We start from the raw sequence: 22,123 nt of genomic DNA, 5'->3' as shown, positions 1-22,123 counted from the left end.
GAGCCGAATTTGCCCCCTTTGGCGCTCCATAGTGAGCTGGCTTTGGCAAGAACTTCACCAGACAGGAGGGAAATACAGAGGGCAATCTTGGCTCGTTCGGAAGGAAACCTGGAAATGTTAACAGCCACATACTCGCCGATGCCTTGCAGAAATCCGCCCAATTCGTCTTTTTTCCCCGAGTAACGAGCCGGTAATCCCCTCGCGCTCTCTGAGGAGCGTGGCGCAGCCGCGCTCTCATGATCCGGCTCCTGTGGATCTGAACCGCGAGAAGCGGCACTGAGCTTCTGGAGGAAATCCAAAGCCGGGTTCAGCTGCCGATCCGTTGCGGTCGGAATGGCGAATCCGCGTTCGGTATAGGTCGGTCTTTCTGTCAGGCTGCAGACGCGGAAGCCGATATAGTCCGATCATTGTCCTTTTATTTCAACAACCGTACAACACAAAAACACTCATAAGCCGTTGAAAACAACAAACAAAGACATCCGCTCGATACGCGTTGTCCGCTATGAGTTCGAATGTCCCAAGCATAATCCATAAAGCCTTCGGCAATGAGTAATCCAAGTCGGGAGTCGAATTCGGATATACAGCCGGCGGTCGAGCAGCCACGCGATTGTCCAGCTTGACAATATAACGACCTACAGCCTGTGACTCAGAACGTGAGTTTAAGTAGTCTGTTCTTTAATGAGCCACAGCTGTCGGTAATCTTGGAAAGCAGCGTGACTGCTATCGAGGGGGGCGTGGCAGGGTGAATCCCTGACAGCTACAGAGGGGGGCGTGGCAGGGTGAATCCCTGACACACATCAAGATGAATCAAGCAGGTCTAGAAAGAAAAAAGGACCATGTTTAATAAGAGTGGTATAGAGAGAGAGAGAGAGAGAGAGAGAGAGAGAGAGAGAGTAACCATGTGTGTAGAGGAGGTGACAGGAAGAGAGAAACATGGATTATTAGGTATCATTATTGTTAGATGGTAGTTGCCATGTACAGTGTAAATATTTATGATGCCAGGGCAGAGGCAAATGGGTTGGAATCCATATGCAGATTCACAAACCAAAGGTCATCAGGGCGAAGTCATCAGATACACTAATGAAGTAGTCCGTGTGGTAAACTAACCTGGTAAACACAATCAGAACATGGTAGACGAGATAATAAAGCGATAGAAACAAACACTATACTTTGTGTGGGTGTTTGCATGAGCATGGGTTAAGAATGCTAAAAAACAGTAAGTGTCCCTTGAACTGAAAGTGCTTAATACTCGGGAGATGGTTCCCTCTGGTACTGCGGAGGAGACATAACTGCTGGAACCATTACAGCATGCTATAAGTAGGGGCATTACTAACTATGGCAGCATATCAAAAAGGGAGAGCTGGAGACATGAGGGATCTCTGAGATAAAAGACGCCACCGCACCAGTGTCAGCAAACCTGAGTGAACGTGTGAGAGTGAGGGGACGACAGCATCCAAATATCCCAGTTCACCAAACACTCCATATCCATGATCCCTCCAGATCTGCTACTTTACCTCACAAACACCTACAGATAAAAGGCTTGACTAAATAAATATGTTTTCAGCCTTTGAGACTGTGTCTGATTCCCGAACAGTAATTGGAACGGTTGTTCTATAACTGTGGGGCTTTATAAGAGAAAGAGCTGCCCCTTCCTGTAGTCTTTATTATTTGAGGTACCAACAAATAGCCTGTTGAGCCTGTATCAAGCATTCACTGTCTAATGTCCTTTACAATCCTCAACATTGCTTTGCTGAAATATACAGCTGTGTATCATCAGCATAGCAATGGAAGCGAATACCATGTCTATGTATAATTTCACCCAGAGGCAGCAGATATAAAGAGAAAAGTAGTGGGCCTAACACAGATTCTTTCAGAACACCAAACTTTACCTCAGAGAGTGTGGAGAACTCACCATTTACATAAACAAAATGATAGCGATCAGTCAAATAATACGAGAGAGCTATTCCCTTTATTCCAACAACATTCTCTAGTCTGTCAAGCAGTGTAGTGTGATCAATGATGTCAAAAGCTGCACTGAGGTCGAGCAAAACAAGTAAAGAGACAAAACCCTGATCAGAGGCCAATAACAGTAATTTACCACCTGAACTAAGCCGTCTCTGTGCTATGATAAGGCCGAAATCCTGACTGATACATTTCGTAAATTTTATTTATAAGTAGATGTGAGCAGAACTGCTGTGCTACAACCTTTTCTTGAATTTTGGAGATAAAGGGGAGGTTTGATATTGGCCTATAATTGGACAGCTGGCAACCACAAGCCACAAGTGGTTTGCTAGAAAGAGGAGAAGGAAAAATTCTGGAGTTAATTAGATGACGATTCCAAGATGGCGGCGCGTGCACAACGCAAGGCCCAGCGTCTCTCCAGATTTTGCGATTTAGTAGCAATTTCTCCATCAACAGCGAGTTTATTCACTCAGAACAAGCTTGCACACATCTCATACAGCCGACAAGCATTACTAGACATCGGCTACTCTCACAGATACGGGCTTTCAACAGACTTTGAACTCCCTCGGGAAATCGCCCGAACACCAGCGAGACAGCGAGACCACAGCGCCGGCGGCGAGACCGTAAACAAAGGAGGGGGAAGCGAGGCGGGATCAGGGCTAAGCTAAGGCTAAACCCGCATCAACCATCGATTCCTAGCATCTTCCTTGCTAATGTACGGTCTTTTGCAAACAAAATGGATGAGCTGCTGCTCCGGATAACATCACACAAACGGATTAAGGAATGTAATGTCATGATTTTTACGGAAACATGGCTCAACAACAACATTTCCAGCAGCGCCATTGAGCTCGGGGGTCGCAGTGTTTTTCGGGCGGACAGGACGGCAAAGGACTCTGGTAAGCGCAGAGGTGAAGGTCTGTGCATTTATGTTAACAACTCATGGTGCACGGACTCTACTGTTACTGAAAGTCATTGCTCTGTTCATTTAGAGTATTTGATGATTAAGTGCAGACCCTTTTATTTACCGAGAGAATTCTCAGCCATTGTTGTGACTGCAGTGTACATTCCGCCGGATGCTAATGCTAAGCTAGCTATGGAGGAACCGCATGCAGCTATCAGCAAACAGCAGTCTGCACATCCCGAAGGAGCTATTGTTGTTGCTGGAGATTTCAACCACTCCAACCTGAAATCGGTTTTTACCAAAATTTCACCGCAATGTCTCCTGCTCTACCAGAGGGGACAAAACACTGGACCAGGTATACACAAACATACCTGGGTTATACACAGCCATTCCCCTCCCCCACTTGGGTCAGTCTGATCACCTCTCTTTGTTCATGCTACCCAAATACACACCACTGATAAAACATGTGAAACCAGCTCTGAGGACAGTAAAGGTATGGCCAGAGGGGGCCATTTCTTCTCTACAGCTACAGTTTCAGGATACTGACTGGAACATGTTTGCCTCACAGGCCACACTGGACTCTCACACAGACATGGACATTTACACTTCACCTCTTTTGGACCATATTAACAGATGCATTGACAATGTCACTACTGTCAAACACGTGAAATGCTTTCCTAATCAGAAACCATGGATGAACTCTGAAGTCCGTCTCCTGTTGAAAGCAAGAGATGCTGCCTTTAAATCTGGCAGGGCAGAGGACTACAACAGAGCCAGGGCCAACCTGAAAAGAGGCATCAGGAAAGCAAAACTCACATACAAACTCCTATATATATATTTATATATATATATATATATATATATATATAAATATTTATATATAGTAGACTGTTTATTCGACTTGTACTCTAAATTGATGTCCACACATCTCTGCACTGTTACTCCCTTTGTATTTATTCACTTTACATTTGTTTACATATTATCACTATAACTTGCTGTAAATATGCCATATATTTATTTGCACTTTTGCACAACTGCTACACTTTGCACTTCTGGTAGATGCCAAACTGCATTTCGTTGCTATGTACCTGTACTATGCAATGACAATAAAGTTCTATCTATCTATCTATCTATCTATCTATCTATCTATCTATCTATCTATCTATCTATCTATCTATCTATCTATCTATCTATCTATCTATCTATCTATCTATCTATCTATCTATCTATCTATCTATCTATCTATAAAGTGGTAGAAGGAATTCTATATTCTATTTAGGAGATGCAACCTGAAGGAGATTGGACACTGGAAAGTGTTGGTAGGGGACAATGTAGATAGACATCGGATGGTTGTCTGTAAAATGGCTGTTAAGGTGAAGAAGAATCATCATCTTTTCTTTGCTTGTGTTCTATATGTGGATCTTCAGCCTGAATACGTTCATTCGGTAACAACATTTTAAATTCGTTTTGTATTAATATATACAGTGGAACTTCGGAGCTCGCGTGGGTTAGGGACCAACACCGAATTTTCGCGACCTTTTGATACGCCCCTTCCAACCCAGTAAAAACCCAAAGAACACTATACGAAATCGATTTAAATGAGTAAATAACACAATTTCAATCCATAACGTATGTATCCAAATGTATATCCAAATGTATATATTTGGCTGTCAATATTAAAACTATTGTAAACGGCACTAAATGTTATTAACGCGCCATCAATTCAGCGTGAATTTCTGTTTTTACCATTTTTATGAAAAAAATGTAAATACATAAACAAATAACTAAATATAAAAGAGGCGAAATTAAAACCTCCAGCAAAACATACACTTATTCACAACGTCCCTTCTTTACTTTGATATTAAATAAATAAATAAATAAACTCCACCGAAAAATATTTTTAATCAGTAAACTTTTGTTTTATTTTTGCGCCAAGTCTCAAATCAAACACCAAATCCGCCATGTTTTACACAATTAATCCTCTGGGTGGCGTTTTGTGGGGTTTTCCCTCATAATGGTGACACGAACTTAAATTACTGTCTTTATTGATCGTACAGATAAAAACAAAACCTCATTCAAATCTGTAAAATGTCTATGATTTTATATATAAGCTACTTGACTTGAAGAGGTGCAGTTTCTCCGGTATCACCTCATTAACTGTCCGTGTGGAAACATAGCAAAGCCTCTTAATGATGTCCACACGTCTCTGCACTGATACAGCCTTTATATTTAATCACTGTACATATGCTTACATACATATCACATGCTGTAAATATGATACATGTTTATCTGCACTATTTGCACGATTGCTACTTTTTGCACTTCGCTACTTTTTGCACTTTGCAAGGTTCTGCACCATCTCCAAAAACTTGAGATGCTGTAGGATGACAGAAGAAAAACACTACCTCATTGAGTGCTGTTCTTTATAATACCTGGGTGACAATGCAAAGGCTAAAGGGCATGTAACTAAGCCCAAGCAATCTGAAGGGAGCTTTATTCTTCTCTGCCACAGGAACTTGGTTGTACTTACTGGATAAATCCAGTGGAAAACAAAAATACATTAAAGATTTATAGGTCCAATGATTTAACTTAAGGTAATTTACACAAATACATGGACAACCATTGTTATCCCATACCATAACAATAGGAGACGCATATTGTTATCTGGAGCATCTACTAATCTGGAGCATGAAACACTCATTGACCAGTATACAATAGACACAATAATCCCACTAATAAGACATCCACATGAGGGCAGAAGGACATTAAATAAAGTAAGGCGTAATTTTGTGCCAACCAATAAAACTCCTTTGTGAACCTAATTACTGGGATTCACTTGTGTTTTATTTGGGGATTTAATCCCCCCAAAAAACACAAAAAAGGGTTAGTGGAGAGTAACTGGAGGTGGGAGAAGGAGTGGGGCACTCTGGCTGAATACTTTTGGCTGCAATACCTGCACTGGGGTATTGCATGTTGGGGTAAGCAGGTTTCTGCTGCAGGGCTCAGGATCTCCCTGTTTGTGAGGCGTTGCAGGGGTCTTTCAGAAAACCTCTCCGCTGCTGCCATTTTTGCATAGAGTGGGTGTTATGTTCCCTTTTTAAGTCTAGGGTAGGAAGTTACCATATGGTGTTTCTGTGATGGCTCTTTGAAGAAAGGACATAACAGAGACCCAGTTTTAGTTTTTTCTTTCACTCTATAGTAGCAACAAAAAAAAGTGTATAATACATATAAGTGAAGGAAAAACTCTCTGAGATGCAGAAGGAAGAAACCTTGAGAGGAACCAGACTCTAGAGGGAACCTCATCCTCATCTGGGTGGATGTCCATTTATTACAGATAAACAATGTTGAGGTGCAGTGATGGTAATCAGAGCAAACTGTAGTCCTGAGTCAGTGTAGCAGACTGTTGATATTAACTACAGTCCAAATCCATGAGTGTGATCCCCAGCTGCACAGTCACCTTTAATCGAAGAGAACACCATCCAGAGGCAGGCCGGGATGAGTGGGCAGGTCTAAGGAGGGGAGAGAAGAGAAGCAGGAACAGTGGTTATTTAGGAGCATGTTTAACGAGAGATAGAGAGAGAGAGAGAGAGAGAGAGAGAGAGAGAGAGAGAGAGAGAGAGAGAGAGAGAGGAGGGGAGACAGAAAGAGAAGGATATGGATTATTAAGTCTCCTTATTGTTGTATGAAAGTTAAATGGGAGAAGCAGAAGGAAACACAGACATGAGGATCTCTGGGATAAGAAACGACCCACCACACCACCATCAACAAACCTGAGTGAACATGTGAGAGTGAGGGGACGACAGCATACAAATATCCCAGTTCACTTCCTTGTGAGTGGGTCTGGGGCCCGTTTCCATTGCTGATTACACATTAATTGCTTCCACTCTCTATGGAGGGTCAGATTTAATAAGCAGGTTGTTTATCAATACCTTATTTTTAAACATGCCAGTCCATGCACAAAACTTGATTCTAAATTCCAAAGAAAATGTACAAACTATTGATCTCTTTATTTCAAATTAAACAATGCATTGAATTGTTTCCAGGTCTCTCAAAACTTTTCATACAATACTTTAGTTAAGTGAACACAGTTGTGCAAATGCAGGGCGGAGGCCATCTTTCATCGCTATTATTTCTACAATTAAATATTTATTCAAAGTTGTGTTGCTGTTTGTTACAGTGTGCCATGCAGAGCTGAATGCCATCGCGAATAAAACCTCAGTGGATGTGAAGGGATGCACCATTTATGTCACACTGTTTCCCTGTAATCAGTGTGCCAAGACGCTCATCCAATCAGGTGATGGAAAACACACGTCTCCCTGCATAAATGAAATTGTTATACACATTATTCTGCACTGTTACATTTTCAATGTTTATAAACTCATGTAAGTAAGCTTTTCCTACTGGAAGTGTAAGGTTTCTAGTTTCAATCTCAAAGATGATCCAGAGAAATGTCTGAATAAGTGGGAAGTAATGCTAATGCTACGTGATCACAATTCTTTGCTTTGTCTTTGTGGTATTTAAGTTGTAGGTTTATATGATTTATATTAAAATTCAAAGGCTGTGTGTGTGTGTGTGTGTGTGTGTGTGTGTGTGTGTGTGTGTGTATATACCTTATCACTATTTCCACTACAGGTGTAAGAAATTTGGTTTATTTGTCAAATAAACGTAAAGACAGACCTGACACAAATGTTTCTAATAAACTGCTGGACACCGCAGGTGTTACAATCAGGTGAGTCTCCTAAAGAGAGTGTGTTTTTAGTATGGTGAAGATCATATTTATTTTGTGGAACATCTGCTCAGTGTTTTTAAATCAGATATTTTACAGACCATTTTAACAGCCATTTGTTCACATGAGGAAGTGATGTCTTTGGTCCTGGACGTTTCCGGTTAGCTAATGCGCACATTCAAAAAGGATATATTCTGTTATCTAAAAACATCACATGATTAATAAAAATTTTATATTAATTGAATAAAAAAGGCACATTATCCAGCATGGTATTGCACTTTCTTGTTTATTCTTGACCACACACAGGGTTCAGATGTCACAGATGATGCATTGAAACCCTCTCACACACACAACAACAAGAATTACTGCAAAATGGCTACACACTTCACCCAATCTAGTCACAAACATTCCAAAATATAAGAAATTATTTTGTATGCACTAATTAACGATGGAACACAACGATTAATTTTGTAACGTAAGTGGCTTCACTGTTCTTACCACGCACAAACATTCGTGAGGTTTTGGCTTTGTTCTGCCGATTGGTTTATCACCACTGCAGTCAGGACACCAACAAGGAGCTCAGGAGACCACAACACTTGGTTTATTGAACATCAGGAGTTGAAACGCATACATTAGCCACAGCGGATTAAACACTGCATCTCATCTCTCACAATTCTCACACAGACTCTTCTTTTCCTCGATTTGTAGCATTATCTTGAAGTAGATTTAATAGATTTAATTTAGCAATGTGATTTATTATCATGGACATACATACATACCCGGCCATGCATGTGTAATGTGTACTAATAACCTTCAATAACCTTGATGCTCCAACTTTCACCAAACACAAGATAAACATCATCCACATTGTATGGACAAATTTTGTATGACTTTTCCACATAGGAAGTAACTATAGGCATATAGACTAGAATAAAGCTTTACTGCTTCTCTTGTGTAGACTTGCTCCGTCTCTACTAGATAATAATACACACCTGGATTCAGGTAGACTTTTAATGTTCTGAGTGAAAAGTTGTCGCTTCAGTGTCTGATTCAAGGGGTCTGTTAATTTATAGATTTTATAAATCTTAACTGTTCTGTTTTAACTAAACTAAAAAATATTTGTTAGTCATTTTGTTGTGACAAAAAAAACATCACCACCAGAAATGCTTTAGGATCAGACATGCACAGTATCATTACAACACGTTTGTTCTTGTTTACATCTTTAAAATGGTCTATAGATCAGGTTTAAAATTAGATGCAATGCAAATAAACCATGATAACAATTTTATCAGTTTTAGAATTGATTTCTTTTTTCATTTATACTGTTTATACTGTGATAAACATTTGAGCGATTTTGATTGCGTTCTGCTTTGTTGTGTGTTTTTAGGGAATTCACTGCACTGGATGATGTCTGCGCCCTGCTGAAGTCCATCGATCCCAATGCTGAGTGAATAAGACCGGGACTGCAGTCAACTCTATTAAATATACTGAGACATCTTACATTCAGTAATAGGTTAATAGAGTATCTGTATCTTTAATCAAATTAACTTTTAATTGTTATCTTAATCAAACTAATTTCTCAATTTAAACTTAATTTAACATTTGATTTAAATATATATATTTTTTGGTGAGGGGAAAATTTTGATTACTATATTAATACATATAGTATACTATATTAATTACAATGCTTTGTCCTGTCTTTCAAATGACTTATGATTAATTAAACAGCATACACAGATATATTTTTCATGTATTGTCTTATTCTGAGGTTTTAACTATACTTAGAAGTTATACAGTTACATGGGGAAAGTTACTCATATTCAGAGTAGGGTGATGCACCTGCTTAAGGGAATCTTCTGTCCTCAGCTAATAGTTCTGATGTTTATATTCTGATAAGCAAAATAGCATTTCTTATGCTTTTGCCAAAAATTGTCACATTCAAATTTTTCATTAAAAATAATAATGAAAAAAAACAATGTATGAATGGGAAGATGATGAGTGCTGAAATAAATCTAATAGGAGTCTAGTATGTTAATATATTACTGCATGGAAGAAAGAGGCTTTTAGTTGTCACATAAGTTACAGCACAGTGGAATACTTTTACTTTTCCATTTGCAGCATTTAGCAGACGCCCTTATCCAGAGCGACGTACAAAAGTGCTTTGAGTCTCTAGTAGTGAATAAATCTACACTGGTATGCCAAATTACAAACTTAATATAAATATAACGCTTTAATTCTACAAAGCAAACTTGGAAAGTGCTAATTTAAGTGTTTCAGGAAGATGAAGGTCTTCAACTTTAGCTTGAAGATAGTCAGGGACTCCACTGTAGAGACATCTAGGGGAAGTTCATTCCACCACCTCGGTGTCAGAACAGAGAAGAGCCTTGAAGTGTACTTACCTCTCATTCTGAGAGAAGGTGGTACCAGTGGAGCAGTGCTGGAGGATCTCAGACAGCGTGGTGCAGTGCGAGATGCGATAAGGTCTCTGAGATAAGATGGGCTGATTGAACACAAGTCGTGCAACTGCGTTTTGGATCATTTGCTGTAAACAAGCACCTGGGCAGCCTGTGTAGGCAGAAATGGTTAAATCCTTTGGATGTTGTAGAGAAACTGTATTAGAGTACTGTAAAAAAATAGTTGTTTGAATATTCCAGTCTGTTTGGTATTTGGGATCAGAGCACGATCAGCTATGATACAATGCTCCAAGCAGTGAGGTGGTTACATTACAGTTCCCATTCTATTTATTTAGCAGCTCAATAATACCACTTGATGCACAGTCCTGTGATGAAAATGCACTCATGAAATAAAGTTTAAGGTAACGGAGTGCTTATCTCATAATTATAATAAGTTCAGCTAGTTAAAAACTAGATCAGTTTCAGTTCATTCCAAAAGGTGTTCAGTGTGATTAAGGTGGTCAGGGCTCTGTGAATGACTTTCACTCCAAAGTTCTTTCACTCCAACCTTCACATAAACAAACATATCTTCATGGAACTTGTTTTATACCCAAGAGAATCATCATTCTGGAACAGGAAATTGTAATGGTATACATGTTCTATACAATTCTGTGCTTCTAGGCTTGTAGTAACAGTTTGGAGACAAATTACATATGGGTGTGAAAATAAGGGGTGCATGTAATTTTGACTGTAGTAAGTAGAGCTTTCCTTCTTCTATACTCATCCTAACGCATACACGTCATGTCCTGTTTATTTACTCCGTTCCTGGACAGCAGACAATATCTGAGCAACAGCACCACCTGCTGCCTGAAGTAGCTCATTACACAGTGTCTTAGACTCAGAGTCTACTGAGGAAGGAGAGAAAACGCCGTCAGAGGTGACTGTAATAGACTGTAAAGTTCTATTATAATGATCTAATTTGATAATAAATCTGTCTGAATCATATTTTATGTATTATTATGTATCTGTATTTTATCAGAGTTTTTTTTTCTCTTATGGCATTATTTTATTTTATGGGCAGTTCCTTACTACTTTTAAGTGAATACATAGAGAATTAAATGAGAAGCTGTGGTAAGTTTTATATGGTTCTGGTGAGAGTGTGTGGAATGAGGGTTCTGTCAGGGTCTTAGCTCGAACCAGAGTCTCTGCATGAGAGGCAGGAGCTCTAGCAGTCTGCCAGTAAGAACCCAGATGCAGAGACACATTCGGAAATGACAGAAAATCCATAGATTTATTATGGAACGTCCAAAAATATATAACAGATAATATAAATTCCAACAGTGGTGAGCGGTCGGGGCTAGCAAAACCTTCTCTGCTGGCCTAAACACTATCAGAAGCACTGACCTACATTTACAACCTTTTGTCCAATCAGATTTCAGCCTCTATGTGCTGCCTTGTCAATCTAATCTGCCCAGGGCCTTCAAGGTCAGTACTGCTGGCTTTTTATGTTAGACTCTATAAGAAATTAGTCTTTTTTTTTAACCAATTAGATTTCAAATTTGCCTCACAGAGTAGTGTCAGCATTTTTTCATACACTGATTGGTTAGTCAGAGGGAAACTGTTACAGCCAAGTGAAAACATGTGTGTAGCTCTGAAAACACATTAATACATCTGAGTTAGACCTTTTTATGCCTACGGAGGAAGATAAATTGATTTGGAGTCTACAATTATGAGTCTGCATCTTTGGTGAGTAGGTTGTATTTTATTAACATTTTAATGTTTTTGTCATGATATTAGACAAATATTAATTCTGAACTGCTCCAGATGTTGTAGGTGCACAGTTGTAGTTGTAGTGTAGAGGTATGGAGTCTTAACTCGGTTTGTTGCTTTAGTAAAATGGTTTTCACCCTCCATATGTGAAATGTCTCTCTCTCTCTCTCTCTCTCTGTAATGCCACGTGTTGTTATATTGTGTTTTTGTATTGTATTGATGGTTTCTATAATTGTGACGTGAGAGTGGTGGTATAAAGAGGTGGATTAAGTCGGGTACGTCCTCACTGAAGGCCCATGTACCAAATGCAAGGCCCGCCACTGAATCCCAATAACACAAATATCCAACAAAAAAACAAAGCTGGCCAACTCAAGAAAAGGCATGAGACTCAAATACAAATTTAGGAAACAGATCACAAAACATAACATCAATAAACTAACTAGGCACAAAAAGGGGAACTTACAAACAACAGGCTAACAAAACTCATGTGGAAACAGTAGACGCTAACCATGAATCCTGGAACATTTTGGCGACATCTGGTGGAAAAAAAAATCTGAAACCCCCAGATCCTTACACTCTCGGGAACCATTCTGAACTTTGAGATCTGACCTTTTAATGCAGATCTGCTTCTTGATACCTTTTCTTTGTTAATGCCACTTGAATCAGTTTGTCTTTTTCTCTGACGAGTGTGTTAGTAAAGTCAGGTATGATGTAGATGTGAGATGGTGAGGAGGTCTGGCGTGCAGTCAATGTTCACATTCATCCTGAAGGTGTTCAATAGGGTTGGAACTCTGCAGCAGGAGATCTTTCACTCCAACATTCCCATGTAAAGCAGATCTTCATGGAGCTGGATTTTTGCACAGGGGTATCGTCATGCTGGAACAGGTTTGGGCCTCCTAGTTCAAGTGAAGGAATATTTCATGCTGCCACATTCAAAGATGTCTGATAAAATTGTGTGAACACAAACACTTGATATATATCAGTGTGTGTGTGATGAACCTATATAATATACCAGTTTCACTTTTTGCATTAAATTACTAAAATAAATTAACATTTTTATAATATTCTAATTTATTGAGATGCACCTGTGTATTAAAGAATACCTAAACTGAAATAACCAAAATATGCAAAAGTAATAATAAATAAATATTTCCTGAAAAATTAACTAAAAAAATTTAACATTGATTTTGAACTGTGGTTTAACTGAAACAAAGTTTGTAGATCTTTCAGTCTTAATGAACCCGGTTCCAAAAAAGTTGGGACACTGTACAAATTGTGAATAAAAACAGAATGCAATGATGTGGAAGTTTCAAATTTCAGAATACAACATAGATGACATATCAAATGTTTAAACTGAGAAAATGTATAATTTTAAGTGAAAAATAAGTTGATTTTAAATTTCATGGCATCAACACATCTCAAAAAAGTTGGGACAAGGCCGTTTATCACTGTATGGCGTCCTCTCTTCTTTTTCTAACAGTCTGCAAATGTCTGTGGACTGAGGAGACAAGTTGCTCAAGTTTAGGAATAGGAATGTTGTCCCATTCTTGTCTAATACAGACTTCTAGTTGCTCAACTGTCTCAGGTCTTCTTTGTCGCATCTTCCTCTTTATGATGCGCCAAATGTTTTCTATGGGTGAAAGATCTGGACTGCAGTCTGGCCATTTCAGTACCCGGATCCTTCTTCTACGCAGCCATGATGTTGTAATTGATGCAGTATGTGGTCTGACATTGTCATGTTGGAAAATGCAAGGTCTTCCCTGAAAGAGACAACGTCTGGATGAGAGCATATGTTGTTCTAGAACTTGGATATACCTTTCAGCATTGATGGTGCCTTTCCAAATATGTAAGCTGTCGATGCCACACACACACACTCATGCAACCCCATACCATCAGAAATGCAGGCTTCTGAACTGAGCGCTGATAACAACTTGGGTTGTCCTTATCCTCTTTAGTCCGGATGACATGGGGTCCCAGTTTTCCAAAGAGACCTTAAAATTCTGATTTGTCTGACCACAGAACAGTTTTCCACTTTGCCACAGTCCATTTTCAATGAGCCTTGGCCTAGAGAAAACACCTGAGCTTCTGGATCATGTTTAGATACGGCTTCTTTTTTGACCTATAGAGTTTTAGCCGGCGACGGCGAATGTCACAGTGGATTGTGTTCACCGACAATGTTTTCTGGAAGTATTCCTGAGCCCATGTTGTGATTTCCATTACAGTAGCATTCCTGTAAAATCACGGGCATCCAGTCTGGTTTTCCGGCCTTGACCCTTACACACAGAGATTGGTCCAGATTCTCTGAATCTTTGGATGATATTATGCACTGTAGATGATGAGAACTTAAACTCTTTGCAATTTTTCTCTGAGAAACTCCTTTCTGATATTGCTCCACTATTTTTCACCGCAGCATTGGGGGAATTGATGATCCTCTGCCCATCTTGACTTCTGAGAGATACTGCCACTCTGAAAGGGTCTTTTTATATCTCAAACTTTTTTAACAAATAAAAAACGGAAAAATTGGGCGTGCAAAATTATTCAGCCCCTTTACTTTCAGTGCAGCAAACTCTCTCCAGAATTTCAGTGAGGATCTCTGAATGATCCAATGTTGACCTAAATGACTAATGATGATAAATAGAATCCACCTGTGTGTAATCAAGTCTCCGTATAAATGCACCTGCACTGTGATAGTCTCAGACGTCCGTTTAAAGCACAGAGAGCATCATGAAGAACAAGGAACACACCAGGCAGGTCCGAGATACTGTTGTGGAGAAGTTTAAAGCCGGATTTGGATACAAAAAGATTTCCCAAGCTTTAAACATCCCAAGGAGCACTGTGCAAGCGATAATATTGAAATGGAAGGAGTATCAGACCACTGCAAATCTACCAAGACCTGGCCGTCCCTCTAAACTTTCAGCTCATACAAGGAGAAGACTGATCAGAGATGCAGCCAAGAGGCCCATGATCACTCTGGATGAACTGCAGAGATCTACAGCTGAGGTGGGAGACTCTGTCCATAGGACAACAATCAGTCGTATACTGCACAAATCTGGCCTTTATGGAAGAGTGGCAAGAAGAAAGCCATTCCTTAAAGATATCCATAAAAAGTGTCGTTTAAAGTTTGCCACAAGCCACCTGGGAGACACACCAAACATGTGGAAGAAGGTGCTATGGTCAGATGAAACCAAAATCGAACTTTTTGGCAACAATGCAAAACGTTATGTTTGGCATAAAAGCAACACAGCTTATCACCCTGAACACACCATCCCCACTGTCAAACATGGTGGTGGCAGCACCATGGTTTGGGCCTGCTTTTCTTCAGCAGGGACAGGGAAGATGGTTAAAATTGATGGGAAGATGGATGGAGCCAAATACAGGACCATTCTGGAAGAAAACCTGATGGAGTCTGCAAAAGACCTGAGACTGGGACAGAGATTTGTCTTCCAACAAGACAATGATCCAAAACATAAAGCAAAATCTACAATGGAATGGTTCACAAATAAACATCCAGGTTTTAGAATGGCCAAGTCAAAGTCCAGACCTGAATCCAATCGAGAATCTGTGGAAAGAACTAAAAACTGCTGTTCACAAATGCTCTCCATCCAACCTCACTGAGCTCGAGCTGTTTTGCAAGGAGGAATGGGCAAAGATTTCTCTCGATGTGCAAAACTGATAGAGACATACCCCAAGCGACTTACAACTGTAATCGCAGCAAAAGGTGCTGTAGTACAAAGGTACAAAGTATTAACTTAAGGGGGCTGAATAATTTGCACAGCCAATTTTTCAGTTTTTTATATCCAATAAATTTCGTTCCACTTCATGATTGTGTCCCACTTGTTGTTAATTCTTCACAAAAAATTACAGTTTTATATCTTTATGTTTGAAGCCTGAAATGTGGCAAAAGGGGGCCGAAATCACTATGGAAACGGCTCTTGCCGCCCAATGCGTGAGGTGCATTGGGCGGCAAGAGCCGTTTCCATAGTATTACCAATGATGCAACAATGTTATGTCTGGGTTGAGGAAATATCTTGGCATGCATGCTTTAAGAGCTGAAAAAACATTGGAAGATGATCAGGAAGACTTTTGATGAGCTCGACTCCTGAAAATGTTGAAACTGTTGGTCAACTTGTTCATGACAATCGTTGGAGAACAATCCACCTGATCTCACTTCTGCACCCACCTGCACTCACCCAGATTTGGCTCCTGCAGACTTCGCCCTCTTCCCAAAGATGAAGATTCAGTTCACCATTTTGATCTTATATGATATTATCTGCCAAGTGATACAAAAACAACCAACATTTAAAATGTAAACTTGTTTACTACCTGATTAACTGGCACCAGGTAATGATCATTTAATTTTCATTTGAAGTATCTTGTGTTTAGAGAATGTGGAAATAGCAGCACTTCTTCTTCTTCATTCGGCTTCTCCCATTAGTGGTCTCCACAGCAGATCATCCGTCTCCATATCCCCCTGTCCTCTACATCTGCCTCTTTTAAAACAACTACCTGCATGTCTTCCCTCACCACATTCATAAAACTCCTCCTTGGTCTTTCTTTTTCTCCATTTTTCTCCCTCACCTTGTTTTCAAAACGTCCTACATGTGCTGTTCCTCGAATAAACTCATTTCTAATCCTGTCCATCGTCGTCACTTCCAATGAACATCTCAACATCTTCAGCTCTGCTACCTCCAGCTCCACCTCCTGTCTTTTACTCAATGCCACTGTCTCTAAACCATACAACATCTCAGGTCTCACCACAGTCCTATAAACTTTGCCTTTCACTCTCACAGATACTCTTCAATCACAAATCACTCCTGCTATCACTCTTCTCCACCCACTCCACCCTGCCTGCACTCTTTTCTTCACTTCTCTAACACACTCTCCATTACTTTGCACTGTTGACCCCAGGTACCTGAACTCCTCCACCTTCTCCACCTCTTCTCCCTGCAACCGCACCCCTCCACTGCCCTCCCTCTCATTCACACACATGTACTCTGTCTTACTCCTACTGACTTTCATTCCCCTTCTCTCCAGCGTGTATCTCCACCTCTCCAGGCTCTTCTCAACCTGCTCACTACTCTCACCACAAATCACATTTTCCCTGCTGTCTCTGTAGACGTCTTTCTTCTCTCCTTCTCCTCCTTTGGCCAACAAAAGCCCAATTTCCACTGGTACCCTGTTGTTAACGATACCTGTGGTGGTCATTGGTAACCCCAGTGTGGGAGAGCTTGTCGGTGGGAAAGGAGGAACACCACAACAGGTCAGGGGTAAAGGCTATTCAGCCGTCTTTATTTGCTTTTACACAAAGTTTTGCTTTTCTGTACTGTGCTCACGCCGCACGTCTCTGGCACCCGTACGCACACACCTCTCACACACACACCCCCTCCTCCTTAAATGCCTTCTTTTGATCACTGAAATAGAGAACACATGAGGTTAGATAGACTTCAGGTGAGGCAATTCCATACCTATCTTCTCTCGGCCCTGCCCTTCATTCACAAACCGGCGCTCGGCCCCCGCCCCCGCTGCCACATACCCCCCCCGCCCGATCCAGGCCGGGGAGCTGTCCGGCCGCCACCGACTCCCCCCCCTGACGTGAGAGAAAGTCGGCCACGACCAACTGCGTCCCCGGTCTGTGGACCACCTCGAACTTGAATGGCTGAAGCGCCAGATACCACCGCGTGATCCGAGCGTTGGCATCCTTCATGCGATGGAGCCACTGCAGCGGGGCGTGGTCTGAACAGAGGGTGAAGGCCCGTCCCAACAGGTAGTACCGGAGGGTGAGGACCGCCCATTTTATGGCCAGGCACTCCCGCTCGATCGTACTGTACCGGCTCTCACGCACCGACAGCTTACGGCTGATAAACAGCACCGGTCGCTTCTCCCCCTCCACCACCTGAGACAACACGGCCCCCAACCCTCTGTCCGACGCATCAGTCTGCAAAAAAAAAGGAAGAGAAAAGTCAGGAGCATGTAGGAGCGGACCCCCGCAGAGTGCGGCTTTGACTCGCGTAAAAGCCTGTTGGCACGGCTCCGACCACTGGACCGGATCTGGTGCTCCCTTTTTAGTGAGATCGGTCAGCGGGCTGGCGATGTCCGAAAACCTAGGGATAAATCTCCTATAATAACCCGCCAGCCCCAGGAACCGTCTCACCTCCTTTTTGGTCTTGGGTCTTGGACAGGTCGCAATCGCTGCCGTCTTATCAATTTGGGGACGCACCTGCCAGTGACCCAAGTGGAAACCCAGATACCGTACTTCCACCCGCCCAATCGCACACTTCTTGGGGTTTGCCGTGAGCCCTGCCCGTCTCAAGGTCCGCAGGACCGCCCTGAGATGCTGTAAATGCCGCTGCCAATCATTGCTATAATTCACAATGTCATCTAAATAGGCAGCGGCGTACCCATGATGCGGCCGGAGAATCCGGTCCATCAGACGTTGGAACGTCGCCGGAGCCCCGAACAAACCGAACGGAAGGGTGACGAATTGGTGCAAACCGAACGGAGTGGAAAAGGCCGTTTTTTCCCGGGACATTGGCGTCAAGGGGATCTGCCAATATCCCTTGGTTAAGTCCAGCGTCGAATAAAAGCGAGCCGCGCCTAACCGATCAAGGAGCTCATCGATGCGAGGCATCGGATACGCGTCGAATTTAGACACCGCGTTGACCTTTCGGTAGTCCACACAGAACTGGACCGACCCGTCGCTCTTGGGAACCAAGACCACCGGGCTGTTCCAGTCGCTGTGAGACTCCTCGACCACCCCCATGTCAAGCATCGCCTGAAGTTCCACCTGGAGCGCCCCGCCCCTATCCGTGTGCCGTACCTCGTAGTCGACATCCCCCACCTGCCGTGTAACCTCAAAAGGCCCTTGCCACTTGGCGAGTAATTTTGAGCTTGACGTAGGCAGCAGAACGAGGACTTTATCTCCCAGTGAAAACTGACGAAGCCGCGCACCCTTGTCGTACGTCCCCGGTGAAGCCTCCCCCGAGAACATAGCGCGCCTTCCCCCCCCCCCCCTTCGCCGTACTGCAGGACCCATCCGCGCACATTTCCTTCAGTAAGCGAGGGAAACCGGCCCAATTCGTACCCAAGATTAGCGGATGGGTGAGGCGGGGACTAACCGCCGCCTCCACTCTATGATTTTTCCCCCTGAACCGAACCGAAATGGCCACCAGTGGATATTCGTGAACATCCCCATGCACACATTTCACCTTCACCCGGCGTGCCGTATTCAAAGCCTCGCATCTCACCAGGTTTTGATGGATGGCGGTCTGCTCGCAGCCCGAATCCACCAACGCCTGGTGTGTACCCCCTTGGATACTCACCGGTATGCGGTACGTTCCCGCTTGATCGGGGGCAGCCTGTGGCGCCTTTGGGAATCCGGACCATTACCCCCAACTCCATGACGGGACACTGATCCAGGGAATGTCCCGGCTCCCCGCAGCGCCAACAGACCGGCCCAGGCTTCCGCTCCGCCCCCGCGCGGGTCGTCTCAGCCCCCTGTGGATTCAGAGGCAAAGAGTTATTAGAGCGAACAGAAGGAGGAGAAGCAGAGAAGGAAGAGGGAGGAGCTCGCGCCCGAGGCACTGGCTTCGGGGAAATTAGCCCCCGTTTCCTGGGTAAGGGAATGGGAGGAGTGGAGAAAGAACCAGGTGTTCGGGAAGGAGGAGAGTCGGAAGGAGATCCGAGGAATCCATCCGCCCCGGCATACGCCGCCAGGTGGTCCTCTGCCAGCTGTACTGCCTTCTCCACAGTTTCCGGTCGCTGGCACTGTACCCACTCCACCGTCCGCGGCGGAAGACGGGCGATGAACTGCTCCAACACCACGCAATCCACCACCTCGTCCGTGCTCCGGCCCTCGTCCCGCAGCCATCTCCGGTATGCATCGCGAAGCTGGTGGGCGACGGCGAACGGCCGACTCGCTGGAGGATAGCTCGCTTCAGCTCTTCGTACTCCAGCATCTGATCAGCCGGCAGCTGCTGGGCCGCAAGCTGGGCCTCCCCGGAAAGCAGCGGCAACAGGCGAAGAGCTCGTTCCATCCCGGTCCATTCTCCGGCGGCCGCCACCCACTCAAACAGCTCCAAAAAGGCCTCCGCATCGTCCTGCGGGCCCATCTTTGCGGGATGACCGGCGGGGAGCGAGGGGGGGGGGGTTTTCCGGTGCCTCTTTCGAGTTTAGGGCGCTGCGGAATGCAGCTCGGTCCTCCGCCTGTGCTCGAACCACGGCCTCAAACCACTGTTCCTGCTCGGCCCGTACCTGAAGGAGGGCCTGGTGCTGCGTCTGCTGGAGCTCAGCGATCGCTTTCACGAGCTCGGCCAGTGGAGAAGGCTCCGTCATTTTCCTGACCTGGGTCCCTTTTCCCGTTTATCTGAAGGTGGTTCCTGGGTTTCGGCACCACTGTGGGAGAGCTTGTCGGTGGGAAAGGAGGAACACCACAACAGGTCAGGGGTAAAGGCTATTTAGCCGTCTTTATTTTCTTTTACACAAAGTTTTGCTTTTCTGTACTGTGCTCACGCCGCATGTCTCTGGCACCCGTACGCACACACCTCTCACACACACACACCCTCCTCCTTAAATGCCTCCTTTGATCATAAAATAAAGAACACATGAGGTTAGATAGACTTCAGGTGAGGCAATTCCATACCTATCTTCTCTCGGCCCTGCCCTTCATTCACAAACCGGCGCTCAGCCCCGCCCCCGCTGCCACACCCAGTATGAAATTCAGGTTCGTGATCCGCATATTTGATTTGCCACATGTTTTATGCTGGATGCCTTTCATAACACAAACCTCCCAATTTTTCCCGGCTTGAAACCGACCCTAGGAGTGACCTGACTTGGGTTACCATGATGGCTGGGTTAAACAGCAGCATGTTCTGAGTGTTCACCAATTGAAGAGAACTCCACCAAGAGGTAATGCACCAGGATGAATCAGGAAGGTCCAAAAAGATTGACAGCATCCAAACAGCCCACTTACCCAAAACACACTGTATCTGATTTTATACCTTAAAAAAACTATTCACAAAGGCTTGAATAAATAACTGTTTTCAACCTAGAAATAAACACTGAGACTGTGTCTGAGTCCATTCAATTAAATTCACACTTTATTTATATAGCACCTAACAACTACCAGGTAGAACCTAGGTGCTGAACAAAGTGCAAAAGGCAATGTGCAAAATAGTAATAAAATTAGAGATAACATAAAATTGATAAAATATATCAATTACTCATCATTAAAGAAAAATAAAATAAACGTTAAGAAGCAGAAGACTAAGCACACCCTCTACTACAAAACAAAGGCTTTGGTGAATAAGTGGCTCTTTAGTTTAGCTTTAAAAGTAGAGAATTCCCTTTTAGAGCTGAGATCAGGAGGGAGGGAATTCGAAAGTTAGGAGCTGCCACTGAGAAAATGCGGTCACCCTGCGATTTATATCTTGTTCTAGGAACTTCGAGCAAGACATGATTGGAGGACCTGAGAGTCCGGTTATGGGTGCACAGATGGATAAGTTCATTTAAATGAAATGAGTCCATGTTTATGAATTCACTCAGAGGTAGCATATATGATGAAAGAAACAGTGGGCCTGTGGGACAGATCCTTGTGGAACAACAAACTTTACCTCACTAATAAAAAGTGTAGAGTAATCAATTTTTATCTACAAAATGATAATGATTATTTAGATAAAACCAGGAGAGATCAATTACGTTAACTCTAATAATATTTTCTGCGCTCACAAGGAGAATATTGTGATCAGTGTTGTCGCAATTTTCAGGGTCAAGCAAGAAAACTAAGCCCTGCTCAGAGTCCAGTAGCAGGTCATTTACTACTTTAGCCAGCGCTTTCTCTGATGCTATAACAAGGCTAAACAATGACAGATACATTTAAGGAACGCTATTTAACAACCCCAGACCATTAAGCCTACACCTCCATTTTTGACTGTGGGTATGTCTGTTAACATCTCCCCTGTTCTCCTTCCTACATAAGTTCTTATGCTGGAGCCAAAAATGTCACATTTGGACTCATCTGTCTACAGAACGTTCTTCCAGGCATTCACTGTCCAGTTCTTGTGTTTTGTTGCATAGAAAGAAAAAGAACATGCATGTGTCTTTCAAAATGTTAAAAGATTAGGTGTTTCCTAGTTTTTGAGAGGTACTCTACCTCATTTTTAATTTTATTATATTTATTTATTATAAAAGGTTGTAAAGTGATTGCTAACATTGTTAACATGTTCTCTGACAGGTCGCCTTTTGTTACTTTCAGTGTCTTTCTGAAAATGAATTGATCTGAATTATTTTTGTGTAGGTGGGTGCATGCATTGTAAATCAAGAAGGGAACATTGTGGTAGTGTTTTTATTTAAGCTCAGACAATATTGAGCAGTTAC

General features: G+C 42.8%; 1 long non-coding RNA gene across 2 annotated transcripts in view; it reads left to right on the top strand.

Annotated features, from left to right (window-relative positions):
• Nucleotides 1–22,081, top strand: part of LOC310724618 — a 63,066-nt gene extending 40,985 nt beyond the window's left edge. For both annotated transcript variants that reach the window (XR_014533099.1, XR_014533100.1), the window contains one exon: nt 22,044–22,081. This is a non-coding gene — a long non-coding RNA (uncharacterized lncRNA). The remainder of the gene's footprint in view (nt 1–22,043) is intronic.
• The last annotated feature ends 42 nt before the right edge of the window (nt 22,082–22,123 follow it).

The sequence above is a fragment of the Silurus aristotelis genome (assembly GCF_946808225.1).
Source record: "Silurus aristotelis genome assembly, chromosome: 4".
NCBI lineage: Eukaryota > Metazoa > Chordata > Actinopteri > Siluriformes > Siluridae > Silurus > Silurus aristotelis.
This window is presented reverse-complemented; position numbering and strand designations above follow the sequence as displayed.